Source organism: Columba livia, chromosome 5, assembly GCF_036013475.1.
Source record: "Columba livia isolate bColLiv1 breed racing homer chromosome 5, bColLiv1.pat.W.v2, whole genome shotgun sequence".
Lineage (NCBI taxonomy): Eukaryota > Metazoa > Chordata > Aves > Columbiformes > Columbidae > Columba > Columba livia.
The window spans coordinates 15,234,846-15,258,012 of NC_088606.1; positions in this window are offsets into that span (position 1 = coordinate 15,234,846).

The window sequence follows — 23,167 nt, forward strand, 5'->3', positions numbered from 1 at the left end:
TTCTCTACAGTATATTGCAGGTTTTGGAAGACCTCACCTGAAGATTGTACAAGATCTCCAGAGCAAATAACGTAAATCTGTCATGTAAATATGTATTTATGAGGGTTTTAGAGCTTGGATCACTGCCATACAGAAAGCTCCCTATCATCTAAATATGTATTTAAGGATGTTTAAAAATTTGAAGCTTTGACCTGAGCTGTTGCCATACATCTCATCACCGGTCTGACTGCTGTGCAGCCACAGGATGGAGTTATTCCATTTTCCTGTTCCATGGGCCCATACTTAACCAAACCAAGTCTTACAAATGATGAAGCATTATAAATAGGGCAAAGCTCCTTTTTGAAACAGAACAGTGTTTGTTCAGGAGAAAGGGCTCCAGCATCTCCTGGAAAACACTAGTTTTGGACCAGCCAGGTTTGCCTGCTATAGAAAATGAGCCCTTCCTTGGCAACAGTGAACCTCAGGGGCCCAGCATACCATGGCTTGACACACAGATATTTGTCTTCTGCATCTCCTGCCCTTCATGACTTTTGAGTTAAATTTATCTTGCTGCAAGTCCAACAGGGAAATAAATGCACATTTCTGTTTTCACAGACATCTACTACTATTAACAGCAAAGGGAAAGGTATGTTGTTGCTGTACTGCTTTCCTTCTACCAATTGTAAAAGGCAACTGGAGTCACAAGGATTTTTCCATCTCTAGTAGATTTTAACTGAAATTTGAACTTACAGGTGAGGTTGCCTCTTACTCTGTGTAATCCGCTTTGCATCGTGTTAGAAAACAGACTACACAATTATAGGCAAAACCATATGCTCCAGTCTGATTTTTCAAATGGGGAGGACAAACTCTCTCCTCTCATATCTACTTACAAGGGAAAAAATTAAAACAGTAGTACTATACCCTAGAAACAGGGTCCATCACAGAGCAGGGTGGTTCTATTTCCTGATTTGAGCTTGTTTTCAAATATAGACCAAATTCTGAGAGCTAAGTTCATCCTGAGATATCTGTTTTCATACACTGTGTGCTGGTATCTCAGAATTATCTGCTTATTTCAGATATCCCAACCTGCTAATTAATAACAGGAGTTCACAATGGGAGTTCTCTAGCTGAAATCACAGCTAGAAATAGATAAGAAAACAGTACATATTTTTAGTTTTAAACTTTCTTTTTTTTTTTTTTTTATGAACTGCAGGCAGTGGTTCTGCTATGTCACATATTATCTGTCATGGGTTGTGACATAATGAAACGTGACATGATGTAACCATTAAGATGACCCAACACGGCATAACCAAATGCAAAATTATTCATTCTGACTAAGCATGTCATAATTTTCTTATTATTTTTCTTAAGTCACATACTCTACCTTACTGTTAACTGGTTAAATCTATTCTGGGACCAGGTACAGGACTGCAGGAAACAAAGCTGTCCATGCAGTATCAGTAGCAACACAATGCACAGATAAGCAGGAACATAAATGTCACATTGATGTTAAGGCTGCTTTTAAACTAAGGCCCCAATTCTGTGTTGTGAACTGTGCAGGCATGATCTGCAGAACAGAGAACCTGATGCTAAAATGTTTCAAACATGATCAGGGCATAAAATGCGTTTGTGTTTTTCTGTGTACATATTCTTGATACAAGCTAGAACTGCACAGTACCTGCATCCTGAAAGAAAACTCTGAAGGGAGAATATTAGGAAGATAGCATGGAGTACAGAAAGTTAAGGCTGTGAATCTTTCTAAGTTTGCCATGGTCTAACACATAAAATTGCTCTTTATCAATATAATGCATCAACTTGGTACTCCGATGCCTGCAAAGGTCAGTTATCCTGTATAATAGACCACAACATGAGCATTCTCCAATTGTAAAAGCTAGCATTATAAGTCTATCTTCCACACTCTGCCATGACTAGTGGGTGACATGAGTAAATGACAGACTGTACAGACATCTCTTAGTCATATTAATACTCAGGCACAGTAGCAAGGGTTAAGGACAGAGTGTCAGGTTTAACTTCCCCTCATTACCATTCAAAAAACTACCATTTAATATTAAGGTAATTGTAACACAAGGATATGAGTCATGCCCTTGTGTTACAATTACCTTTAATATTAAATAATAGTTTTTGTAATGGTAATTTCCTTTGGGGATGTCTCATTCTACATTAAGCAGTTCTGACTGATGTCTGTCTTTGCAGATATCTCTATCAGCCACTAAAAGCTCTTCTATGAGTTCATGTCTGTAATCTACAGGAATTCCAGACCATGAATGGTGTTCCATTGAAGTCATTGTCCTTTCCACTAGATGCTTCTAATCTATTAACAGTTTGACTATTTGATTGTTGCCATAACTGTTATTTCCCCTTAGAAATCTACACAGAAATGTGCATCTCTAGCTCTGCTGTGCTCAGACTTCATCCACATCCCTGTCTGGCTGGCTACACCACAACATGTGGCATGTATTTGAGAAGGAAGTCTACAGGAGATATAGGGTTTAACTTGTCATTACCATTATGTTTTAGTATCTGGAGGTGTAGTAGATTGCAGAAGCTTGACAAAAGTATTGAAAAGAGTTTGAATTAGACTTTTAAAAAGTATTTCCTATATAGAACTGCGCTGGTTTAAGTTCAGCAACCACAGGAAATGTAGTAAACATAGCTTGTACCTGCACTTCAAGAAGAGTTTCTCTGTCAAGGATTACAACTATATAAAACTATGCATTGAGGAAAAAATCATTTTCAGAAAGGTATAATTTAAAAGAGAAGAAGAAAGACACTAGAAGCTACAAGATCCCTCTGTTTATCAATTATGAGAGAAAAAGTATTGTCAGTAAGGTCTCACCATCCTCTCAGAGACTGTAAGAACACTATGGAAATTTTCTCAACTCAGAACGGTAGGATGAAGGCATAAGCCTCTTCAGGAAGAGTTTCATTGTCCAGCTCTAAAGAAGGTATAATGGGCAAAACTGTGGAGACTACTGCTGTCATTCTTGGTCCTCGCAACCCTATCAAATGAACGTTGCAGAAAGGGGCAATGTTGAACTCCTTGTACCTGCAGGTCAGCTCATAGAATTCTAAGGTGAGGCTAAAATCTAATGCTAAGTGCCTGTAAAATTTCTGAAAACATCTTATCTTCTTCCAGATTTTCTTTTCTGATTAGTATCTGGGACTGAATGTCAAGCTTTCACCAGCAGAAGATATATATAGCAGGTATTAATTCTGGAGAAATTGAGTCTCATAAAGGAAATTCTATTTTAGATGACCATAACTTTATTGTAGAACTAGCTTAAAGAGCTCTGCATTTTTATCTTCAATATTGTTTGCCCTTGTCAGTGACAACTCAGCTAACAGTTACTACTATTTTCCTTCTTTCAAAAGTTTGGACCATAGCTAAGCACTAGGTGAGACAATGCTCTCAGTATGGTCATTATTTAAAAATCCCATTGGATTCTACATGAAGCAAGCAAGATCTATGTAGCCTCCGTACTACATTTGAATGACACAGGTAATGAAATATTGGTGCTTCAGATCATTAGTCAGATAATTATGATTTTTGTTTGTTTGGGTTTAATTAAAACTAGTCTCGGAAGGCACCCATTACAAGAAGAGGTCCTCACTGAACAACTGGTACAAAGAAGTACTCAGCAAATAAAGAACATCAATTTTATCCCCAGCCTAAACAAAAAATAAAATTAAAAACAAACAAACAAACAAACAAAAACAAAACACAACAAAACAAACAAGCAACAACAACAACAAAACAAAAACAACAACCAAAGCCCCGACTCCCTAATGTTGAACACTTTTTCATTTACAGATTTCATATTTCAAATCGCAAGTGAAAGGGCAGTATCACTCTCTCATTTAACCAAAATCATCTATGCCAGAGGAAAAGAAGGAACAGAAACTCTGTTCTGTGATTGATACCTAGCCTCTACCTACTCTAGAGATGCCACCAAGCCACTCACCTGTATTTCAGTAGTTATATATATTTGCCGACTTAAGGACAAATCCTTTGTACAATTTTGCACAGCTTCGCTGAAGACAACAGTTTTGTACCCACTTAGACCTGCCGCAAATCCTTTTTCTTCAACTGCAAACTGTTGCGTTTAGACAAATTTGTTTTCCTCAAGTGCTGGCCTGTATGTATTTGTGGCAGAGAAACTGTAAGACAGCAAACACATTCATCTTTAATCTGATGAATTCTTCACCACATGCTAGGATGTGTATTTCAAGGTATATTGTCTGAGAGATCAGTTCTCAGAGATCATGGTGTGGGTTTTACAAAAAGACAGATGTAGAAATGCTTACATGTTGCAGCTAAAGGTGATTGTCCCAAGCAGATGAAATTATACAATTCTAAAATTGAGACTAGCACAGGTTTAATGAGGCAAATTTCTACACATCAGTTTTATAATCCTTACCAAGTACCAGGAAACAATGTAACACAGCAAAATTAGGGGGAAACAAAGGGTTTCTCATTTTATTAGGTACATGATCCAAATCCTCTGAAATTCACAGGTAGTCTTTGCATAAAGAATAATGGACTTTGGAGTGCGGTCTGTACTATAGAATTATTCCTGGCTATAGAAGCAAAAGTACTCCCAGCCACAGAGCCACAGACATGTAATTTGAATGCAAAAAATATTCCTTGTGGAGAAATCTATACATTATACTTATAGGTAAAAGTTAAATACAGCATCTATCTGCTGCTATTGTTTTTCTTGTTAAAGAGAAAGGGATGAATTCAATGTTCAATTCAAAAATAATTTTTGGAGAAAAGGAAAATGTGGGGGTAGGTGAATAAATATATGTAAAATCACAATATGATACTAATGTTCAATTACAAAAACTTTGCAGAAGTATATTTATTTATTTATTTATTCTAATTCTAAATCCCTACCACTACACAACAATGTCACATTTTAATGTAATATCATGTCCAATGCATATTCATGAAATAAAAATCTTGGCAGTGGCACAAGAAAAGTGGGATGAAGTGTGTTTGGCGGAGTGCGTCACGTTTCCAGACCAGCGGATTTTTTGATTAAAGTCCCTTATCCGTTTTATCATGCATATCCACTCTCTGATTAAAGTGATCTGGAGCTGACACTCACAATGTCAGTATGCACTGAGACCCTTCACACAAAACATGGTTGGAATTTATATGCTTTAAAAAAAAAAAAGGAGGGGGGGAGGAGACATAGACCAACTAAACCTGCTGCATTAAATTAAGTATAGATGTATATATCTATCTACTAAAGAAAAACACACTTTGTCTTCTTTGTTTAAATCTTACACATTTCTTTTTAACATTGCCAGGCTACAAATACTGTATGTTTTATTTCCATTTCAAAAAGCATGTGTGGTGCAATTTCTCTGTTACAGTGGGTTTTCAATCAAAATGCTTCCATGCAGGGGTTGAAAACATAGCTAAGGTCTCCCACAGTCACAAATAAATAATTAATATCACCAAGCTTACACGTCTTCCACATTTTTTTCCTTTTTTTTCCCCCCAAATATTGTTTAATAAATGTACCATATCTCTATACATCTGAACCACAGGTTATCTGCTAACAAAACTGATTTTGCAGCAGCAGAAGTAGATGGATGTTGCAACAGGAAGTTTACCACAGACCCACATATCTCTTCTCCAGGTCCCATCTGCAGTAGCCTCCAAATTATAGATTATCTGGGAATTTATTTTCAAGCCTCAGGACATTTAAGAGGATGCAAATTATCTGAGGTATGTGTTACATGCATGAAAATATGGCAGCCATTTCTTTGTGTCTCTGTGAGTGGCTTGATTCCCCTTCAATTTAAAGAGCTTGTGGTCAGGCTTTTCACCTTGATTGCAGAATGTGCTTAAGCATGAGCTCAAGTTTAAGCATAAGATCAATGCAATTTAAGTACTTCAAGTGTTCGTCTTACCTATGAATAGAGGGATTTCAACAGTGCCCTTAGCAGGTGTTACAAATGTTCATTCTCTCTAGCAACACAACAGTCCTTTGCATTTCTAAATGCTGGGTTCCAATAATGAAGTATTTAGGAAAAACCATCTCCAAAGATTTCTTGTAACTGCAGTGTTTTAAGAGCCTACGTTTAAACTGAAGAATTTCAGATCTTTTGGTAAGTCTTATCTGATTGTTAAGTTTTCAATAACCTATGCTTCCTTGATAGGTTTAATTTAATATTTATTATATTTAATAAATAGCTTACATAAAGTCCAACTGTGTCTGAACCTTCTTCTGGAGTACATTTTAATTTTACTGTTAACAAACTTCGGCATTTTTTAACTGGGAAAAAAAATTTATTGAGAAAAGCAACTGGAGCAGTGGCATGTGTAAGGGCCAGTGTTGTCCCTTTTCTCACATCCTGATCCCATGTGTGTCAATGCCAAAATTCAATCAATGTAACCCAGGGTTTTTTCTGAGCAGTTAATGCCAGTCATGCTGAACTGTTGCTATATTGCAACTTGGACAGACATTGAGTTAGAATTAGTGAAGGACCATCAAATTAATTTCACTTATGAATTAAGCCTCTCCTTTCTTCATAAACTTTAGTATGACAAAGTCTAGGGGAAAACACATTCATTTATTTAACTTGTTAAGGCAGCGGTTTGAAGATAAACAGACTTTCTGCATACAACACCTCCACACTCTAAAAGAGAAATGCAGAGGGGCTTTCTTTCTGTTGATCAATAATCCATCCTCTCCACATCACATTTCCATAAGGAAAAGAGCCAGAACTTGAGAATTAAAAAGAATACAAGTGGAATTTTTAGGAAAAATCATCTGGGAAAACACCACCAGGAATAAAGTGTGTTTTCATCAGCATGAACATAAGCTCAAACTACTGGGCAGTTTTGCTGCAAATAGCCCAGAAACAGAGTTTCCACATGTCAGTGATGCGTACAGTCACAGTGGCAACTGAAATCAAGTAGCCAACATTGCTTCCCCCATAAAATACACCCAGTGATGTCCCATATTTGCAGTGCATCTGGGGAAAATAATTGTACGCAGATATTTCTGTTAGATCTTTGAAAGAAGGTTTCTGCTATAAAGACATTGTAGTTTGGGGCACAGTTCAAACATAAAGGTGACCTATGCAAAAAAGATAGAGCAATGAAGCAGCTCAGCTACTAAACACCACTGCACTAAGAAGCTGTAGCTGACTTGTAACACAGTGTGTACAAAAAAGTGCCTCATCTTGACTCATAAACTGCCTCATGTTATTTGTGTCTTCTGCCATTAGAGATATCCAAGGAAATACACAAGGACTTCAAACAATTGCCACAACTGTAAACAAAGGCTATGCTTTTGTACTCCTGTTATTCATTATTAAAAAAAGAAATACTATGCAGCACTTGATTAGGCATGGCATAATGACAAAAAAAAAACTCAAATCCAAACAAAAACCCCTCACACCTTTTAGTGATCTGAAGTATAATTTTGGGTACTTAAAAACTTTCCAACTCTGAAATGATATCCCACATTTTCAGATCAACTGCTTTGAGAAGCATAAGTCATTGAAGAGGTAAAAGGGGACACTCAGAAGACCAAAGCAAGTTTATACCACTGAGAATTGGTCTGAGTATTTACCTGAGATTTTAGGAGTTCCTGGGTCTTTTGCTGGCTCTGTGCAAAGAGATGCATTTCATGCCAGCAGGGAACTGTTAATTCACTTGCCAAACTGGCACTTTGTGCTCAGTAGGTCAGTTTTGAAGACAAATAACTGAGCATATTTGCCCTCACTTCACATATAAATGTATAAATTAGCAAAAAATGTTTGTTGCCCCCATGTTCATGGACTGATTTATGCCCCATACTGAAGACATTTTTCTGGGCATTGCTGAGTGGGTACAAAGGGTATCCCTAAGTTTATTATCCTGTTTTGAGCCCGTAGCGCTTAGTTCTGCTGTTGGTTGATGGAGAACAGTGAGTACTTCAAAGGACTCAGTTCATTTAGCCCTGAGCTGACAGGTCAGATGAAATCTTTCCCCAAAGATTTTATTTCTTATTACAAAAGGAGGAATAGTTCAGGGGAATAGCATAGACATAACAAAAAGAAAAATAAACGAATAAAAACACCACACCACACCACACCACACTGTGCTGTAGATGCTAAAGGTGAATGAAATGAATTAGTGAATCCTTACCAAATGTCTTACCACACACAGCACACAATTAGTGCAATTCAGTTTTTCTCTAAGTACATATGCAGTCATTTCCACCCTTTTTTCATTATGTACATATTTACTAGCTAGTGTTAGTGGCACAAGAGCCATCCCAGAAGGGAGGACAAATAAAAATACCACACATAAACCCCAGCTACGCTGAGAGGCAGTTGCAGAATTCTTCACTGGCTTTTTATTGTCTCAATATCAAGCATGGACTGGAAATTAAGATTTGTATTTGCATATGGTGCCCAGCTGAGCACACTCAGTCCTGTGTGAGGACGCCAGAGATTTGGATGGATGAAACCAAAGAGATAGCTACAGGATTGAGAATTTGTACAGATTACACAAAACCTGGTATATATGAAGTGCACATCTTTTCAAGTAGCTGTTTTCAAGTCAGTAGTTACACCTAAATAAAATTTGTAGACCTGTCCAGGTAAAAAATGCACCTGAGGATTTGGGTTTCTGTTCACAGACCACAATATATAAAGGCAAAGAAAAAAAAAAATAAATAAATAAAAGAGTGCAACAATTACTTGGCATGAATTAACCATTCAACTCTAATTGTTATTACTACCAAAGAACATTATTAATCTACATGCTTTCAAATCTACACCCAAAATGGCTGCCTTTCAACCATTTCTGATCCAAGACTGAGCAGAAGCAATGTTATAGTAAGATCTCATATCACTTAATGTCTCATATTACAATTTCCTTACATTTAGCAGCTATACAGTAATAGTTAGAAGTACATGAGGCATTATGAATAATGAATAACTTACAACATTATAATTGTCAAAGTAAATGATTAAAGCACAATCTCTGTTCCAGTGTCCTTGCTTTTAAAGAGTGTGTTCTCCTACTAGAGGGAGAAATTAAGACAAATGTTTGCAAAAGATGCAACAGCAGGAGTATTGGGAAGAGAGGAACAACAAAAAACATAAATGCATATGCAGGTTTAATTACACAAGTGAGAAGAGCAACAAAATTGTGAGTCCAAATGTGAATCTGATGGGGAAGAAAAGGAAAAATTCAGATACTTTGACACAGACTCAAGAATGCCAGATGATAAAGGTTTGCAAAGCAATTTACAGGGCCTAAAGATGGAAAATTGTGGCCAGAAGGACCTCCCTGCATCTGTGTTTGGGCAAGTGGATATCCTCTGATGGATGTGCTATTCTGAGATCTTCCTATTAAAAGACTAGAGACCACCAATAGCCCAAATCCAAACACTTCTCAGGTTACTGTAAAGGCAGAGCAATGTCTCAAACCACTTATTGAAAAGCTTTATAGGTAGAAACAGGAAATTTTTTCACTTGGTTTCTAGGTAAAATTCAGAAATATTGAAATTTGCCTTTGGGCTGAAATTACCTCTCTCGGTTTGCATTCTCCATGGGCAGAAGGCTACTTTCACTTACAGCATCCAAAGGCAGGGCTGGAGATAGAGGTCTTAAATCCAAGTCAAAAAACACTGAATGAAGTATATCCTGCAGCCGTGAATGACTTGTGACCCCCTCCCTAATTAATTTATTCTTGCTGTTCTTACTTATTTCAGTCGGTATCTAGACAGAAAAGGGAAGGGTGCAGGCTGGAGAGGAGGGCCAGGCCTTCTGATACTTACTACGGCATGGAGAAAAAGGAAGAAATAAGAAAGGCAGGAGCAACCACAGTGCTATGTAGTACCTCAGCAGCTAGTGGCACTCACAGCCCCCGAGCGCTGCCTTGCCAGGAGCTGCTGCTCTCAGGGAGTTTCCAAAGCTGCTCGGCAGTGCCTGGAGCCAGACACACCGCACGCCCCATTCCAGAGTGGAGCAGCCTCTTCATGATACCTGGAGCCAAACTGCTCTGCAGAAGTGTAGATCAGAGAGGAAAACCACAATCTCCATGATTCCTTTATACCTTGAGATCCCACTTGATTTAGTGGATCTCAGAGAACGTATTTTTGGTTTTGCTTCCATGAAGGACCAAGTGTAAATGCAACTGGGACTGGAGTGCACCTCGATGTGTTTGTAGAAGAGCAAAAAGGACTGATTCTGTTTTAATTATGGTCCAACTCTCTCTGCCTCTCAGGTTTTTAATGCAGTTGCTGCTCTGGGTGTCTACTCCACACGTTAAGAATTACAACAGAAATACAGAAGGTTGCTCATAAGCAAGGCTATTTAACCCCCATAAAACCAATATTCTGTACTTTACACAGTCTGCGTAATAGATACAAGTTATGAATAGAAATAAAACACACCATTTCAAATTAATGGGATTCAGGGTTGAGGCTTTTTAACTGAACTCCCATGGTTTCCTTTTGAAACTTCTGCATATATTTTCTTTTTTTTAGGGGGGTTATAAATTCTGTTTTAATGTTTTGCTGTTTATGCAAATTTCCAAATAGAAAGGCATATGGTGGCAAAGTGGCACTAACTATCTGCTTTTCAGCACATATTCCTCTACTCTTACAAGAAAAGAAGGCCTGATGGAAAAGAGGAAAAAAAAGGGGAAAAAACAGTGTAGAAACTGGCACTCTGCATTAGCATAGCATTGGTTCAAATTTCTCAGCTATATTCTTGAAGTCTGAATAGCTCTACTGGCTCCTGCAGGGCAACTGTGGATGTTCCTTCAAGTCATAAGGTAGAGTGGGTGCTCAAGTTTGTAATTATAGTTTTAAACTGGCAGAGAAAAGAAGAAAAATAAAGGAGAACTTTTTGGAGTCAGAGGTTCCCCCTCACACTGGCAACCTCACTGCGTGGGTTTCATGTATCCAGTTTGCATTTTGCTTGATAACGTAGAAAGCACATCATGCTATTCTAAAACAGCAGGATTATTTTCTCCATTCTAATTGATGAACAGCTGTGCTGTAATAGACTACAAAGCACAGCATCACTGATCTCTCCTCAGGCCACCCTAGGAACTGAACACTCCACAGGGAACCAGAAAAGAATGAAAGCTTTAAAAAAAAAAAAAAAAAAAAGAGAGAGAGACTGAGAGAAAAAAAAAAAAGAAAAAAAAGAGAAAGAGAAAAACTAAGAGACACCAAACATTTCAAAACATCCTCCTCTGGATTACTATTATTGTTTGGCATCCCATTCAGCAATAATTAACTCAAATTTTCCCCACAGTAGCTCTGATGTATGACATGACCCTAAACCAGTCATACCTTATAAAAGCTAGATATCAGCATTTTTGAAACTGAAATGTTGGAGCTCATCATTTGTCACTGTGCATCAGTGTTCACAACACTCAAGTCACTTCTGGGATCACATGTTCCCTAGAACTGTTCTTTGTCCCAAGAAGTCCACATTAGCCATTCATTAATCTGCTGGATTTTTTTATCTTTTCTTTTATTCTACATTATCAAAGTTATCATTATTATTATTGTTATTACATACCTCACTATGGAACTGCAGCTCATGCCCATTTTTGCCATGTCTATTTTACCATGCTACCACAGTATACCAAAATAAAGTGATCTGAAACCTTATCCAATTCAGTCCAGAGTCTGATTTGGGTTTCCAGTCACAGGTTAAATGAGAGTGAAAGTCAGGTTCAGGCTCACTGCAGCAGCATCTCTCAGGGCCTTCTTGAAAGATTTAAATCTCAAAGGCTGGAAGCCTACAAATTAACTGGAAATTCTTGTGGGTTTTTGGACGGGTTGAGACACCCTAAACTTTACAGTGTTCCTCAACTTTCTATTGTTTTTTGCTTCTAGAAATGGTTGCTACACTTGCCTTCAAAGTGAAATAGGAGAGAGTTTCCTTTTTATCCTGAAGACTATCTAGAAGCAAGCAGGAAGAATCAACCTGATATCTAAAAGACACATCTGCTTGCTTTCCTATCCCTGACCAGATTTAGTTGGGAAAGGTAAGACTCATAATCCTCATTTAAGACTTTTTCTGCCTTTATTTTGTTTTCTGTGGCATGAAAGAGTACGGAATAGTTAAATTATGCTCATTGTTGTACATATGAACCAGTTCCAGAAGCACAGACTCAATTCAATCAAAATTAGTGACAAGAAAGCAATCTTCCTGTTCTGCTCAACAACGGAAAGGTTTTGTTCTTCCTATTTTGTGTTATTGGAAGTGATTTTCTGCATCTTTCCTATAGGTAAGCCGCGTGCTTATGTGTTCTTTTGTCTAGATAAGTGTTATCCTGCAAAATGAACACAATAAGACTTCTGTTTACCTTAATGTTACTAAAAAAAAAAAAAAAAACACCTTCACAGATATAAGAAATCAATAACCATCCATGACAGTTTACCAAGGATTCAGTCTGGGCAGAAAAATTCAAATTTTATTGATTTTTTTACAGGGGAAAAAAAAGCCAGTTGACAATAAGGTTCAACTAACAAAATGCCATGTGTACACAACTGGAAGGGACTCAGAAAGCCAGTTATTTAAAAACTGAGCTGCCAATTAAGACAGGTAAGACAGGTTTGAATACAAAATCAAGCCCTGGACACTGACGTGTTACTTAGCTTCCATGTCTCTGTTTCTTCATTAATAATGGGAAGGTGATAATGCTTGTTTTGTGGGGACAGCAAACCTGAAAATTTTAAAACTTACATCCCAGAGAGAAGTTTTGTTTAGCGTAGCATGCAAGCACCAATAAGCTCTCACGGTCAGAGAGGAAGTGCAGTAAATGTGCTCACCAGGTCAGACGGGATGTCAGGCTCATTTAGGGTGCAAATCCTAGCGTTGATTTTAACTCACCAAGACCCTCAAAGACTCTTAACTATTCAAAGCCCCACCCTTCTTCTCACTTTTCTGATTGCTAAATTCTGCTAAAAGGCACAAGGTAAAAGCCCCCAGACTTAAAGGTCAGTTGTCTGTCAAATGAGAATCACCATGAAGAGACTGCTCACAGCTCCACTTGTCTGAAGGGCCTCAGGCCTCCAAGCAGGCTAAAAGGTGCATTAGGTTTTTGTAAGATCATGCATTATAATGGATTGAATGGATTGGATTTGGGGTATTTTTAGTTGGTTTGGTTTGGGGTTTTTTTTAGTGGCAGCTTGCAAATTTGGTTGAGATTATTAGCGGATATGTGGTCAACTAGTTAATTGTTTTTATTTGTTAATTTGATAATTTAAAGTGATTTGTTCTTGCTCACAGTGTAATGTGTTAAACACATTTTAAAAATAATTTGAGAAGGGTAGGTATGTTGTGTGAGAGAAGAGCAAATCTGAAAACATTTCCCACATTTACTCTTTCAGTTTTTTCTTCAGTTTCATTTCTATTTATTTAGCCCATTTCTCATTTCAGCTGCATGAAGTGTTCAAAATAAACTCTGGACACACCTTGATGGGTCACAACATCTTTCCTTTTCAGCAGACACAAAAAGGTGTCTTTGAAGACCTGATGACCCATACAAAGTTTTTGTATTGCCTGCAATGTTTGGAGCAAAGAGATTTGGTGGAGGATGCTAATGTAGGAACTTATTTTCTAAGTCTGGGCTCTTTGTGGGAAAACTTCCATACTAGTTATGTCAAATGGTGGCAGTGGGCTGGGTTGGACTTGACAGCTATTGAAATGAGCATGCTCGTCCAGGAAGCATCAGCAAAAAGACCACAATAATGTGGTCAAGTGACAGCAGCTGGCTGTCAAAAAGCAGAAATGACAACCCAAGAGGAACTGGATGAAATATAGGAGTGGACTAATCTTGACCTCCTAGCAAGACCGTTATTTAACGCAGCTGAAGGGCATCAATAAGCTGGATCAGAATAGGAGACTGTGGTCCAGAGCAAATCTGGTCAGATTTTGCCTTTGGCTATTCTGTCATCATGTAGAAGAAGCATTCCTGAGTACTTGCTAGAAACTAAGCCAAGAAAAGATTCATACACACTCTTCATTACAACAGTTTGATTAAGTTTGTGAATGAGGTAGAGAAATTGGTTTTGTTCTCTTTGGTAGATTTTCAGTTGCAGCTTCAAGGCATCCCAACCTGCTGGCCCACAGACTGAGGCATCTTTCAGGCCACACATAGATTTGGTGGTTTCAGCTAATTCCATTTTTAAATTTAGTTAGATATGGTTTATTCCCAAATACAAAGAAGCTGTTTTTCAAGTTTGCCAAAACTTCCACCTGTCTTGGCTGAACAGGGAGGGATGACATTGTTGAAGACAAACACTTGCTTTTAAATTTCTAGACTTAGAAGCCAAAACAAAGTTTTGAATTGAGACAATTCACTTGTTTTTTTTTCAAAGGGACCCCTGAGGTTGGAGTCATGTCCACTGGTCTACTGAGAATCAATCTTTTTTATGGATTCAAGGTACTGTGTAGCATTGGGGTCAGAACAAATAAAGGGGGTTTCTCTAAAATAGCCTGTCTGTAACTCCACATTTCTAGTAAAATTCTGAATAAAGCACATACACTTCCTTAGAAAGGCCTTGCACAACAGAAAAAGGAGAGAAATTTCTCAAAGTGAGCTGATTCACATCCTTGTAGCTATGTCCAATATTTTGACAGTGGTGTAGTAATTAACCTTGCAAGAGTACTGCACTCTACTTGGTATCACTGCATTTCTGCTGTGACCACTATGAAGTGCTTTTTTCTGAAAGGGAAGAATGAATCTAAGTGGGAAAATTACTGGAACAAGAGAGGAGCTCTAATGGCAACCTTGGCATCCTGCAATTTCACACATTAAAATATATTTTTAAAAAAATTACTACAGCGCTTGTTGTATAAAGCAAAGCTTTCTACTCTTCAAACTATTAATAAGGGCTTCCCATTGAGAAGACAAATACATGCTTGATGCATTTTTAATCCTGTGCCAATACATTTGACTAAAGCTGTTTGCTGTTTCAATGACAGGATTTAACTTGCCCTTCTATATTCAACATTTCTGATTATTAATGACATTTAGAAAAGACAGACATAGGCTGTAAAAGTTATATTCTGGTCAATGTTTTAAAATGTAAAAATATTAGTAATTAAGGGGTAAATCTTTATTGTGGAGTAAACTTAATAATCTAATAAAATACATTTTATTCATTTAGTGGGTGCAATGGAATCACTACCATAGCAAGGAAAAACATCTTCTTGTCCTGTGTCAGAGATCCCTGATTCCAACAGAAGGCAAAAAGTTGCAGTCTTCTGAAATCATACATAGATGTTATATAGATAATCTGTATATGTTCAAGTCCAGTAGCCTTTTCAATAAAGTATATTTCAAGACCCCTCTTGGTCAAAAAGCATTCTTGTCTGTAGTTTTTATTGTAAATACATCCCACACTTAAATGAAATCAGAAATTACTCAGAGGCCATTGCGGAACTGTAAACTACTTTTTTCTTTCTGAAGATCTCTACAGTTTCAAGCAGTTTCTCTCCTAAATTTGTCAGGAACATTTATTCAAAGAAAAATAGAAAAACATTGGTATCAGTTGTGAGAAGACCAATATAAGGATCACATTGAGTTAATTTTTTACTGGCAAAAATGAAAAAAGAACTCCTCTTTCCCAGAGACTCATTATTATTTTGTTATTTAAGTGATAATATAAACCTAAGGTTAAAATGAAATTACATATACTGATGATCTCCTAGTAACCTCCATTGTGCTGTTCCATTATAGCGTATAGTAATAATACACTAGCAAAATGCACACAGTTATGGTACTGTCAGGCACCAATGCAAATCAAACAGCACAGGAGGCACATTACTTTTGTTTTAACCATTAGAGGCTCTAAGAAACACAATGTGACAGCCAGAAGAAAGCAGGCTTGGATTTTCTAAAGGTGTCCAGGAGTGGCACTGATTTGTGTTTTCTTTGGTATCCTTTCTAAAAGGCCTTTAGCTGTGCCAATATAATACATTCAAATCCTGACCTTTCTCAACACTATGAAGATACTCTGTATATCTTACCATATAACACAAGGAATCAATACTGTATTTTACTAAATGTGAGTTAATTTTACCTAGGGAAGGAAATTACTGCTCCTAATACTAGAATTCTTTTTTTTTTCCTTCTCCGAGTCAGTGAGTTTCAGGTTTGCCAGACCCTATCGCTGTTTAAAAAAGGGTTTGAGAGATTTTAATAGCTAATAATAGGAGGAAACATAAAAGGACAAATCCAATTTAAGTGAAAGGGTCCCTGTGTAAGCATTACTTGTCAGTCTTTGGTCGTACTGTATAGGGACCAGCTACAGAGCAGTGGCAGCAAAGAAATATAAAGTCCAGATTTAATTCTGATACAGAGAAATACAATTTCAAAACCGGACGTCTTATCATAGGCATGTCCCATTGGAGAACTCATTTCCCTAGCAAAAGGCTGTCACTGCCATTATGTTGTACAAGGAACCAATTTACTACTACAGCTAAACAGGGTTACTGGTGCTGTTGGAACTTAAGCATTTGAAGTTATCGCTAGAAAAAAAATAGCATTTCAAATGTCAGTGAAATGGGAAGGTATAATTGAAAAGTATCAATCAGAGAAGCAAAAGGGTTTAGAAGGCTAAGACTGCAGTTTTAGTACTGCCTTTTCCCCCTAGTTCCTCTTTTTATTTCTTGAAGATTCTTTCTCTATTTCCTTTTCCCCTTTCACATGCAAAGTCAGAATTAGTTCTGTAAAACAAAAGATTTGGGCTTGATACTTGTCCTGTGTCAGACATGAAATAAATTTTGATGCTTTTCTTCTACAGTCTAATGACCATAATTTCACTACACAAAACTCTCATCTCATCCTGCATTCAAAGCTGCCAATCTAGGAGATATTTAAATGAGTGAAACAAAGCCAATTTGAATTTTAGTTTGTTTGTTTGCCCTTTTTTTTCCACCCGCTCCTTTTAAAACAAATCCCATCTACCCGTTCACTTAAACCTTCATTCTTTAATGGAAGCTTTTCCCCCATGCCAAGCTGATCCTATGGAGCAGGGGTAGCTATTCCTACATTTATACAGTCCTAAAATTACATTCGGCCATTTGAAGGCAAACATGAGGCGGATGTGGCCCCTGGTGAAAATGAGTTTGACAGCCCTGCTATAGGGAATTAGAGAGTGAACAAGCCTTTGAGCTTTCAGGGCTTGAAAAGTACAGATAAATGGCCTATAAAATAAATTGAATTAATTTTGTATCCTGCTTATGCCACTACTGCTAACTTCTCACAGAGAACAAGAGTGGACTTTTTCAAACTGCCTCATGATTATCTGTTCTATTTTGTTATATTTTATCCTGAATCAATGTGTGACAATACTGGGAGCATGTTTAGCTAATCTCAGAATGAGAAGGCTGGATTTACACATTCTGCATCTCATATGTAGAATATCAAGCTTGCATTCATTATTGTTTTACTTTGCTGTGCATAGCAGATATAGGGGCATTGAAAAAATCTTTCAGTTAAGAAGTAATTAGCAAGACAGAGCTGGTGTATGGTCATGCTAAATCTTGCTCATTTTCTCCTTAAAAAGGTTGGCAAATAGCATGTAGTAATTTATCCTTTAGCCCAACATCACTGCGCCGGTCTCAGGCACACTGGTTGCTCTAAAATACCAGCTCTACTTACTGGCAATGATACACAAAGTAAATTTATCCCCTGCTTGCTACAACACTGTGAAAGCAAAGCTACACAAGAAATTCCAGTTTGGAGCACTGTCCTTTCTTCATATCTTGAACAAGCTTTCACCTGCTAAAAAGATGTAAAAAGGTGATGTTAGATAGCTCTGCTATAGTAGTGTACTATATTGTGAGCATATCTGTTTACAGAAAATAGAAGAACTTCAGCCCCCTGTTTCACAGCAGGGGGATGAGATCTGTGAAAAGAGTCAGGCTGGAGATTTGTGGTGATGAGGAACAGAGACCCCATATATGGCATCCTCCTTTTTCCACAAAACAAATCCAATGGTAAGGAAAAACATGTATTCTGCGTTTTTAATTGAGTTAACTTTTTTATTAAACAAACAAAACAAAAAAAAAACCCACCTGTGTACAAGATTTTTTTTTTTTAGCTGGAGGAATTTCAGGAAAGTCATAGTCAGGAATGGACCCAGTCTATAGAAACAGAAATGTTTGTCTTAGTGGCGTTTATGATCTCATTGGAAAGAAGCTGAGAGTTTGAGCTGAGGTTAGAAGAAAGGCACTCTGAAGAGAGAGTTGCATGTCTTCTTTAGAGTTTATTTAAACCCCTCTCATTCTAGAAGTAATTTTACTTCACACAGAAGATCCTTTATCCACATTAGAGTGCAGATATATTCCTCCTCCACCACCTTTTTGATGAATTTTAAATTCAAATAACTTAACAGCTAACAGCCCGCAATTGTTCTTTATATTAATAGAAATATATGGTCTCTTTTGAAGTTCAGGTAGTAATTCAGTTCTTAAAATTCTTCTGCTGTTTATAAATGACTTAAGCCAGGATGTCATAGTTTTTGATGCATCATTACAACACATGTTCAGCTACATTCTCCTATTCAACTGGAAGCAACTTTTATAGGCTTAGGAATCAAATTAAGTGTTGTGCTAACTTGAACCACTGAGTTGTCAATTTCTTTTATTTGGGACCACAGCTTCAAGATCTTAAATACATCATGTGTCCACCTCAGGAAATTAGTGGTAAGGATTGTGAGAAAACAGCTATTTGAATTTAAAACATTCAAGGAATTCATTTTTATGCTAGAAAGTATGAGGTTTGAAAGACAATCCCTAGCTCTTCAGCACTCTCCAAATTTCAGTTCATTAAAACAACTGCAACAAACCAGTAGTGTGGGAAATTTTCGCAGGGGGAAAAAAATATTGGATAGAGGGAAAGTACTTTTGCAATGAGATGCAGTTCTGCAAGTTAAAATCACTTGTGAGTAGACTATTTCTGACATGAAATCTCCCTTCCACTACAGATTAAGGTGGTGTGCTACCATATTCTAGAGCGCCTTGATTCTCCCACTGTATTAATAAAGTAAGTCAAAGAAGTAAGCCAAAGTGACTTAACTGAAATGAGTCACTGTTGCTAGAACTGAAGGAGAAGGAGGATTTCTTATTTCATCAGCTAACATTGATAGAAACACTGCAATTTCTACTTGGGCTGAGTGTGAAATTTCTTAACTCTGGTTATCTTTCACAAGGATGAAGAACTGTAGGATGCTACTCCTCACAACCATCTCAGTCATGCAGGCAATGAGGGGCAGCTACCCCATGTCTCTGCATCTTACAAACATGAGCCAAAACCTGATTCTGCTTTTCAGAACAGTTTAGAACAAGCCCAAAGAATGAAATATGGCCACCAGGATGATATTAATATAGAGACAAAAAGAAGGAAATGAACTAGGCTGTTCAGTGATAATTTGCAAACAAAACAGGGAGCTAATTTACAGGCATTTGAAACAGTGCATCCAACTCTGGGCTCAGAATAGTAATATTTCTTATTGTGTCCAGTCACTTAGCAAGGCAAAGCCTGTGTTTCTCTGATGATAGCATTGTGAGTGGGGGGCAGGGGAACACAGAATAGCAATAATACTTAAAGGATATTTCTTTCCCTTTAAAGAGGAGAAAAGGTCTCCAGCAAAGAAATGTCTCTTCATCTTATCAGCTCTCTAGCCATTTCTTGTCACCAGATGAATACTTGAGAGCCTACTCCAAAAGACAAAGAAAAAAAAAAAAAAAGAAACATGCAAGCTTTAAATACAATAACTCATTAAAAAATAGAAAATAGATGTCCTGATTTTTTTTTCTATCATAAAAGGAAAAAAATAGGTTTTAAATCAAAACTCAAAGAGAGAAAAAATAAGAAAAAAAAGCCAGAGGGAAAAACCAACAGGATTAATATTGATGCAGCTATGGCAAAAGCAAACAGACAGGCAGGGACAAGATTGCATCCAACCTCCAAAACACATGTAAAGTTGGAGCTAAAATGTCATATGCATATGCAATTTATATGCAAAAATCTTTTACATAAAGCTACTAACTGCCAAGTCTTCTTTCACAACTTTTTCGAGGTTTACAGTAACTCTGGGATTTTATGTTCTCCTTCCGTCACCTTACTGAAGGCACGACTGCCTGTGAAGAACACGGAAACTTTCTTAAGGCCATGGTATTAAATTCTTCCTTACGTTGCTGGGCTGGTGGCTCAGCAGGAAGACCTATTTTTTGCTTGTGTTCAAGCAACTTCCCTGGCAGTTATTGCCTGCAACAGACTGTAGGGAACTTGCCAACATTTAGAAGCTCTGATGATATGAGCCAACCTTAGACTAATAATTTTTTTATCTCAATATATGTGGAAGAACTACATAAAAATAGATGATTTTTAACAGTATGGTATTCTGTTATGAGAGAAGGCTAAATAACATGGGTGCCATATGAACATCTTTCTCCTATCTACAGCACCTAACTTTAGCATAGTCCATATGTCTATTTGTCTGATAGCTGAACTTATTGAAATAACATGAAGTTACAAAAGAGAATTCTAAAGCCCAGCACCTCCAAACCTTTCAAGGTGAAACACCTATCAGTTGTAAACATTTTTTTTTTACATAACCCTCAAAATCAAAACCAATTAGCAAGCACACTAGAATGTTACATGGGAAACCCAAACACGATTTTAGGAGTCCAGAAATCAGGAAGAAAACTGTTGCCAGGCATTTATTACTCTGTTATGCCTCTATCTTGATACATTCAGAGAGTTTCTGCAGTCAGCTCTCAAGAACCCGCAGGATGACAGTGTAGGCTGGAGAAACAAGCCCCCAGAAAACTCAGCCTGCACATGAAAGTGAGTCAGTGGCCAGCACTGGGGATGGTGTATGGAGGAACTGGAAGCAAGTATTTAGTTTTCAAGTCATTTTAAACTCAGTCAGAGCAGTTTCCTTCATACAGGGAAAATGTGCAAAGCCACCAGAAGGAGACAAGCAGACAACAGTTTTACAAACATTTTGCTTTCGCTTCTTGTCTCTATGGCTATTGTACATTGTCAGACTGTTTAGTGAGCGCAGATGAGCATTTCCAGAGCAGAGGGTCTGACATCTCTGCTCCCAGCAAACAGTTTAAATGTTGGCTTTAAATTCCTTAACAGATTCCAGGCCATCATCTTTTTTAATTAAATGCAAAAAAACTATGTTAATGCAACGTTAATGTTGAGATTGTCATTGGACAGATGTCAAGAAATTCAAAGTTATGGTTCCCACAGCAACCATAATTTAGCGACCCCCTCCCCCACTTCCACAACCACCCTCCTGAAACATATTGGGCTCAAATTGTACAACAGGCACCAAAGTGAGGGGAAGCTATGAGAGGCAGAAATTGTGCGTGGGACCTCTTGGATGCAGATGGAGTGGGCTTTGCCTCAGTCCTCTTTCTGGAGTACAAAGTACTGCTAGTGGCAGCACTGGGACAGAACGGCCCCTGCCCAAGAAGAAGCACGGACTGACATTGGCTGCGCTCTTGTGTTGCAGGGGTGAACTGGGAACTGATTTCAGGCCCTTCAGCGGTTTATCCACCACCATAACCTGACCTAGAAAAATGACCCCTATAGTCCATGTGTGACTATTAAGCCAAATGCTGAAAGGAACCAGCTCATATCACAGCACAGTCAGAAATACAAACATGTGTCTGTACCATCACAGTCAATATTGCACAACAGAACTGTACTTTATTCACCCCAGGATGTAGTACATGTCGCCACTATGCACCATAATTAACACTGAAACACAACATACAAAGCACAGAAACTGTACAAGTGAGAGAACATTTTTCAGAGACTGATCTCTCAGAATTCATGTAAAGGAAAACTACAAATTACTTCTAATAAGAATAGCCTGGAACCTTCAAATATAAACTAATGCAGTAGTAAAAGTCATGAGCTTGGTTTTCTGACATTTTATATTTTTTCTTATATTCTATTCTGACTAAATCCTCAAAATTTGATACATTAAAAAGTAAAAAAATCCATTCAGCCCATGGTCTCATCACCTCTCTCTTGCTAACATCTCCCCATGCTCTGCAGGTCCCAACTGCCCGTCTTTCAAATTGTCTAATCAGAGTTAACCTAATTAAGTTAGCCAAACAATTACCCTCAAGATGTACTTCGAAGTTTGCTGCTTAACCTCCAAACCTGTAAGAGCACTTTCATTCATAAAAGCATACCTATTTTTGACAACTTAATCAGTATTCCTACACCACTCCCTCCAAAACTCTTTGGAGGTATTTTGGAGAACTATTACAGATACAGCACTCAGCTTTTGTCATTTTGTCCATGGCTTTTTTGAAGATCTGGAGTCTTTGAATGATTCTGAATTTAATCCCAAACCCCACGAACTACATCAATCCAGTATTAAAAATGGTTAATACATTCCACGTAGCCGGGTCCCAGTCTGAGTGGCATTGGTGCATTTCTAGGTAAAACACCATAAGAAAAAGGTTTTACTGCTGATGTTGCCTGGCCAAATAAGCCAATATCGGAGTTGAGCAGAAATTGGATGTTTTACGAGACTTTGCAGAACATCAGGATCGGTGCTGCTGGTGAACTAGGCAGGAGGGCTGACTGTATCAGCCTTTCCGTACACATCACTGTCAACCAGGGCTGGGTCAGCTGTGCCCAACTACACGTAGAACAATTTTTTTTTTCACCAGGTTTAGGAGTGACATGGAAGAGAAAGGATGTTTACAAGAAAGTGTAACAATTATTTACAACTGATCTCCATGTGTCTCATACACCCATTTTGCTAATCTGGGCTTTAAGAAGCTTGCTCAGAGCATTCACGATGAGTCCTTTCCTTAAGAAGTACTTGGCTTGTGTATGGAATGGGAGGAGATGGACACACGGGGAGAGGAGAAGGAAATTGTAACCTGTTGGACGTCCATCAAGTGATTTAAGTCTATACATATGACTGCAAATTTGCCTTAAAAAGATGAATCAAGTGATGCTACCAACACTTACTCTTTCATGTCAGACACTTCTTTTACTCTCAAGGCTGTCGATAGCTTGAAAGTTACATTATATCTTCTCCAGTGTTAGTGCAGCAGTTTCCCGTTTGATTTCATATTCAGTTCATATTTGTGGAAGCAGGAGGGGCTCTTTACTTTACTTGATAAATGG